The sequence below is a fragment of the Saccostrea echinata genome, unplaced genomic scaffold (genome assembly GCF_033153115.1).
Source record: "Saccostrea echinata isolate AGI-Se365-2 ecotype Australia unplaced genomic scaffold, CSIRO_AGI_Sech_v1 ptg000054l, whole genome shotgun sequence".
Taxonomy (NCBI): Eukaryota; Metazoa; Mollusca; class Bivalvia; order Ostreida; family Ostreidae; genus Saccostrea; species Saccostrea echinata.
Genome location: NW_026889803.1, coordinates 51,266,388 through 51,274,344, shown reverse-complemented (window position 1 = coordinate 51,274,344; position 7,957 = coordinate 51,266,388).

The window sequence follows — 7,957 nt, the reverse complement described above, 5'->3', positions numbered from 1 at the left end:
CAATGATCACGATTTAAAACACGGGCTTGATGAAAAATATACACGAGTAAAATAAAAATGCACGTATCGGTAAAAATTGGACATAGTTTGAAAGGTTTTAACACAAACATAACGAAAAATACACGAATCCGAGTTTTTTTGTTTTACACGATTAATGGGTATAAAATGCACAAACGAACTCTTTATACGAACTTATGTAATCGAGAGAAAATGGCGTTGGTCGATGACATGCATGTTTCTTTGCTAAAGGCTTAAGTTCGATCCGATTTCTAGCTATAATGCCAATAGAACGAATGAAATGTTTTCTTGTGAAATGTAAAGCTGTTCGGAGATATTATGTTTTTCTTATATTGATCCTAGCCAAAATATAGAGGTATTATATGATACCGGACATATGTGCTATAATGCGGGGTAAAAAGGTACCATTGCATCTGATGCACTCGACTCCGAACTAAAAGTAATATTTTAAGACAAAACACTGCAAACTCTAAATTCCTATTATTAAACAGTACAGCTGACTATGATCTTGATTTAAAAAAAAAAAAAAAGAGGTGGATTTTTTTTTTTTAAATAAACGCGCTATGGCCTTTGAAAATTCTCTAACTTATAGAATGATACAACTTTAACGGAAAGTTCTTGTATGAAATAAAATTAACACATGCATAATAAGGGGATTCTTCATGAAAATGATGGCAGAATTATTGCAGATTATAATAATAAATTGTAGAATTTTTTTTTGGTACTTTTCATTTGTACTAATTATGAATTCATTTGGACAGATTTTTTTTTTCATTTAGTCATAGGTGATTATTCAGTTGGCTGGATATATATTTTTTTTTCAAAAAACTTAAAAAGGGGATTACCTGACCTTAGATATACACAGTATGTATTTAAAGTCAAACATTAAAAATATTTTATTTCTACTTTACTTATAAAATATATATCAATTTTGGTTGGATATCTTTAGCCCATGATATCGCATATTTTCATCATGATAAAAATCAAGACATTTCTATAATGGTAAGCATAACCATCATTCGTAATGGCGATTACTTGATAAACGTTTTCACGTTTAATAAAAAGGACCAGATAAAGGGAGAATATATATACTCTGATGTGCTTTATACACATGCGGTTTTGTGTTTTGTTACTTAAGATTTGTCCAAATGAAATAACAAAACTCTACTTTAATGATCCTAGCACCGGTAAACATATAATTAGTGGCGGATCTGGTTCGTGGATCGATTGGAGTCACAACATTTGAATCTATGTATTTATTAAAGTTTCAAATCGTTGGACCATAATGACACATCAGAAATTTTAAAACATTGTGAATTACTAAATACATCAACGCACAATGGTACAAATAAGAAATGGGAATGGATATGATAATAAATAGAAAGAACATAGAACGTGTTTTATCACTCTTGAAAAATGCAAATAAATCACGTTCTTTATGGAGCTCGACGTTTGACAATTTTTTTCCAAGATAACAAAATCTCTTTACATTTCGAATTCGTATGCATAAAATTTTAATCATTTTCCAGACACTTAGTTTCTTGTAATAACACTTTTTTGCCCAAATCTATGGCCATTATAAAAAGAACATGACTGTATAATTATAAAATGAAACTAGAGCCCAGCTCGTTGCAGAGCAACGAATAGGTCTTCCGTTGGAGCAGTGACCTTGAGTCAAGGTCATGCCATATTCTAAGATGATTAATAATCTTTTAAGGGACTATCAACTTGCAATGCTTCGCCAGTAGAAAGACAATAAAATAATGTACACTTTCTCTTTCGTGACCTTGAACTTGTCCAGATGACCTTGCATCAAGCCATGACACACTCTGGCTCTGACGCAAACCTATCTGTGTTACCGACTTGACAAGTTAACATCTGTTCTTTCAGACCACACATCCAGTAAAAGCATCTTGTTCTTAGTGACCTTAAACTTGAGTCAAGGCCATGACACAGTCTGTATGATATCAACAATACCCATTCAGAGTGTTTCCAACTTGACAAGTTTACACATGTTTTTTTTTTTCATTTCGTTTCCATATAATTGTAATTTATTACTTTTAACTCGCTGGCTTCAAATTTTATTGTAAATATGTTTTATGTCCAATTTCGATATTGAAAAACGTCGGTGTCCTTGAGTACGTGTACAAGATGCATTACGTTACCCTATCACATCATGTTTTATAACGCAGACCATACATGTTAAAAAAACCATTTTATTCATCAAAAATCTCTGCTTAATTATCTTTGCCGATTTCTTACAGAACTAGAGTGTTCCCAGGAACGCATGGTTTTAGCTTCAATAAAGATGTAACTAAGTCTAAAAGTTATCAGCAATTTATTTGCTACGGCATTGAATATAGTTCATGCCAAAAAAAAAAAAAATCCAGGGACAGTAAGACTGTGATAGAATCTAACAATCAAATAGAAATGCAAATCCTTAACCCCTGAAAGCCAAAATGGATATTAATGAAATTTGAATAAAGGAGATGGGTGAATATGACGAGCGATAAGCCTATAGTGTGACAAACATGAAGATGAAAAATTAAATTTCAATTATATCAAAATTTTCCTTGATATTTCGTCTAACATTAAAATATACTTTATATAAAATCTCTATAATTTGCAAAAATCCCTAAAAGATTGAAATTATTTGCCTGGGAAATATTAGACACACACTAAAGCGGGCAAAAAGAGTCATTTTCTCATACTATAATGCTATTTTTCGATATGAGTGGGTCTTCGCTCCACCTTTTTGAAAGTTAATCCTCAAAGTTTGCATAAAAATATATTTTTTTTGGTTACCAAAAATATGGAGCAATGACCCACTATACCTTAAAAATATACTTTTATGACATAACATTCGCATCTTTTCGAGAAATACTTGAAGTCCATTAAGTCAAGGGTCATATCACAAACATGATTTAAATGCCATTCTTCATCAGGACTTGTGTAGTCTAGTGGTTAGCGTGCTAGTCTCGAAAGAAAATAATACTCAGGATTTTTATTGCCAGGGTTCGAACCCCATGAATACCACATATTTATTTTTTTAATAAAAGAATAAATTTTGCCGAGAAATTTTTCCTCAGAAAAGTTTTATTTATCGTAATTTCATAAATTTCAATAATGAGAACTTTACTCTAAATACTAAATTCACAAACTGAACATGATTTTTTATATATCTGAAGCTATAGGCTTTTTGCACGCTATGTTCACCCATCTCCTTTATTATAAATAATTATATATAAATTATTTAAGTATGTGATTTCAACAATCCTTCGAAAGAGGCTTCAGTCTATCATATCAGCAATTGTCAGTCTACACCATCCATTTTGGAATACCGATCCCGTTGTATTTTCATAGTACTTAAATTTCAGTTTTTGTGGTTTCCTTTATTTCATACAGTGTCAAAATACATTGTCATGAGCTCATAAACATGTATAACTGTTAATTATCAAACCCTGCCTCTGTAATTTCAAAAGACATAAGTTAAATTTAACCTTCCGCAGTATATTTTACAAAATAGGTCAAAGGTCAAGGTCAAGTGGACTGTAACGCTAGTATTATGACAAACAGTGCACATTCTAAATGGCATAGACTTACTTCATAAATATCAAAATGAAGTTGTATATCGGCATTATTGGTTATTTTGAAAAGTAGGTCAAAGGTCAAGTTCAAGGATATCTAGATCGGAAGCCATGGAAAAATACAAAAGCCATAGTGTCAAGCTATATGTGCAAATTATCAAATCCATACCTCTTACAATTCTCGAGATATAAGGTGTGACAGACGGACGGACAGCAAGACAGACGCCAGGTAAATTGATCGCTAAGTGCTGCTCTACTCTGCAGGCGACACAAAAATGTTTGTTTGATTGTCTCTTTGTTGTTTAACGTCCCTTGAGCTGCCAGCATTTGCCAGTGGAGGGCTGCAAATTCAGACCTATACTCGACACTCAAGGCCATTGAGCAGTGGGGGATTTTTTTCATGTCGGCACCTACTGCTACACGGGACCTCGGTTTATACGGCCTCATCCGAAGGACCACACTCCACGTTCTGTAGTGAAATTGTTTGTTTGTTTGTGTGTTAACGTTCCCGTCGAGATTTTTCACTCATATACATGTATGGAAACGCCACCACTTGCCGGTGGAGGGCTGCAAATTCAGACCTATACTCGACACTCAAGGCCATTGAGCAGTGAGGGATCTCTTTCGTGCCAGCATCTACTGCTACACGGGATCTCGGTTTATACGGTCTCATGCAAAGGACCGGTCTCCATGTCCCGCACAGGGAGTCGAACCCGCGACGTAAAGATTAACTCCTTACTCCGCGACTCTAGAGCAAACGCTCAAACCACTGCGCCAGGCGGGCGACGTGGTGGTATTCGAAACCACGACTACGAATCGTAGGGGTAGAAATATTTTGATAAAGGTACTATCATTATGAAATCATGTTCTGACTTAAGCCTGTAGAAAGCAATTTCATTTTTTCTGGGACGGGGCACAATCAATCAATTTTTTATATATCTTAGCAAAAAATAAAAAATAAAACCATAATTGCGGGGAGGGGGGGGGGGCACGACCATATAGCTCTAAGCTATATAGTGACTAAGAAGGAATAACTTGTCATTTGTCAAAGTCTTTTACCTAAACTCTTCACTTTTAATTGTCAATAACAGATTCTTGTTACAAAGTGAAAAGTATACATTTATATGTACATATTGTAGTACAGGTATCCATCTCATATGCATAATCTATTTAATCAATCGTTTTATCCTAAAGGGAAAGTGAAATCTCAATCAAAATTTTTCACAAATACTGGACTCTCTGATTGATTATAATATACATGTAAGAACGAATCGTCAGTTAGGACTGCAGGTTTGATAAATTCACAGCATGCATCTTCAGCCTTAATTAAAACGTTGTTTCGAAATATTACACTGTATCTATAAAAGCGTAAAATTAGAATTGACCTAAAGAATATTTTACACCACATGGGAAATGTTTCCGTGGAATCCGGAGTTTACAATTCTGATTGACAGGTGTAGCGCCGTGCATGGATTTCATGTAACTATGTGCAAATAAGAAATAAAGGGATCTAAAGAAAAGAGTTATTGTGATTGACATTGTAATCAAAACAGAGACAATTATGAGTATTTTGGCTGTGCTGGCCTTTCTGACATTTGAAGTAAAATTTTAGAATAACTTATCATTGAAATAAAGTTGTAAAAGTGTATTATCAATTATGTTCATTTTCATCATTAGATGTGTGCTAATAAATTTGTTATATTCAAGTCCATGTATATGTACTCCTTGTACATTTTTTTTTCTTTTGAACCGCGCGTGCAAGTGGAATTAAATTATAAAAAGTTAACATACTTCTTAAATGCATGGATTTTAGGTTACACAGTTCTGGACATTAGAAATAATTAAGCTTATAGTTTTGCCGATATTTTATCGTATGCTAAAAAATATGTATTACATAAAACATGTATTTTAAAAAATTCAGCACAATATAGCCTTTCAGATACTTATACATACAAATCAAATTACATATAAAATGAAATATTTTATTGAATATTATGATCTCTTCTCTGTAAACAGGCATGTTTTGAAGAGGACATTGAAGGCGAAAAGGGGCTCGAATAGACGCCAATTTTTTTTTTCTTCGGAAAGCTGTACAGTTATCTTGGGCGACATATCGCGTACAAGTACAATGTACAAAACAGCAGTGAAAATAAAAATAATGAACTCAAAATTTAATTCTCTTCTCTCAATTATTTTGTGAAATATAATTACCAACAAATATATAAGTTTTTACCAGAGTGTATACAAAGCGACTTTTCAAGCGGTACATGAAAGCGTTTGACGCGTGATCAGGTACGTGTAATTGCTTTCTAAGCATGCAAACTCTGACTACAGTATCAGGTATAGCACTGATTGCTGGCCTGTCAATCAAATCAGCAGCTATTGTTTTATTTTTGTATGATTGTCGGGCGGTATATTATCGATCTTAAGCTATAGGTAGATTTTGTGGGCATTAATGGAAAATTGGGAGTTTAATAAAAGCACATGTACTTGTCATATGCTGGAGTTACAAAACTATAGACGACAGAGTTTTTCACATAGCATGTTCAGAGTTGGTGTAATCATAAAGATAGCCATTTTAAAAAGAAAATAATGTAAAAGTGTTAAGCAATGCGTCTTATTGTTTTCAAAATATATCTCTTTTGAATTCTTGTGTGCAAACCTTGTGTGTCAAGTTAGAATTATCTGCAGAATTAACTACACGCAATGAATCTCCGAAATTAAACATATAATAACACATACATGTAATTGAGAAATAAATCGTTTATTAAATACATGTACATGTATGCAGTTTAAAGATTAGGATTCATGAAATCGGGGACCTTTATACGTCCTTAATAGAATGTTTTGGATTTAAATTAAATCAAATTAAGATAAGAATAAATAATTTAATTGAATGACCCGGTATGATTTAAAAAATAATTTTCCGTAAATCATTGTGTCAGCAAAATGAATATAGAACTACAATGTTTTGTGTATGAGCACTCATAGCTGCTTCCTCGGCTACATAATTAGGTTACATAATTGTAAACAAACACAAAACCCGGGTATATGTGAAACGCAGTTAAATGCAGTTAAAGACTGATTTATATTTTGCTAACTTTTTTTTAAAATTTAATATAGTGTATGTTTCAACATTAAACGACGAAAAGATGTTTAGTTTACGAACGCAGGTCGCTGGTTCACACGCAATGGATCTCTTGTAATTTCGGCCACAATAATTTAATTAGTATATCACCAACATGACCAACATAGATAAGATGAAATAATTTGAAAGATCCGATATGACTAAAAAAACAACTAGAATGAAAATCAGAGACAAAAAATGTTTACCCAGAAAATGAAAGATTTCTTTCTTCACGCAAGCTAGTTAAACATTTCAAAATAAGAATAATAGCTGAAGTTTTCCTATTGCAGAATTATTCTTATGGCTTTATATGATTACCGCACGTCTGGCATGTCCCACCCTAATTTTCTACGCTTAATTCATTCATCATGTTCATTTGACCATTTCTGATTTTAAAAAAAATGTCGCATGCAGATAAATTGTGAATCGGAAATCAATTTCTTTAGAACCAAATCAATATTTGTTGCGAGAAGTAAATAATTCGATAGCTTTTGAAGATTTCAACATACATTTTTGTAACACGCATATTTGTAATAACCACTTTATATACGAAACAAAATTTCATTCTCTTATATGGTAATATGGATGTCGTAATAGATCTGACTAAATGCTTGACATGCCTGTTTCAAAAACGTTTCCTAAGTTATCTTAAGATATGCCTAAGTTATAACTTTAGAAGTTCCTAAGATTTATCACAGCTTTATCACGAAACAATCTTATCTAAAAAAAAATTATAAGTCATTTCTTAAGTTGTGCCTTTAAGGACTAATAAAATAACATTCCCGCTCTATATACAACTCTCAGTATGGTATATATTTTTAGATTCAAAAAGGAAGGGTGCGAGGATTGGGGATTTCCCCCACTTTTAAAGGATTTGGACACAAGTATGCTTAACTTTGCGAAGTGTGTTGCTAGATCTAAGCATTCACAGACACACCCTTTTAAGCCATCTTCCCTTCCGAGCACACGCTATTTGTATTTTAATTTTTAAACATTGTTCTAGGTGTTATATATTTACTTTATTTTGTTCTTATAAGGTATCTACATGTAAATAAAATTTTAAAATGAATGCTTCGTAGCGAACACATGCGAGTTTATATTTTTCAAACAATCTTTGCCAATTACTACACTGCATGTACACGTTAGTTGTTTGTGCTGTGTAGAGCAACTATCAGAGTACACAATGTATTTCAACATCGAGGTGCCCGCGGCTCTCTGTGGCCAC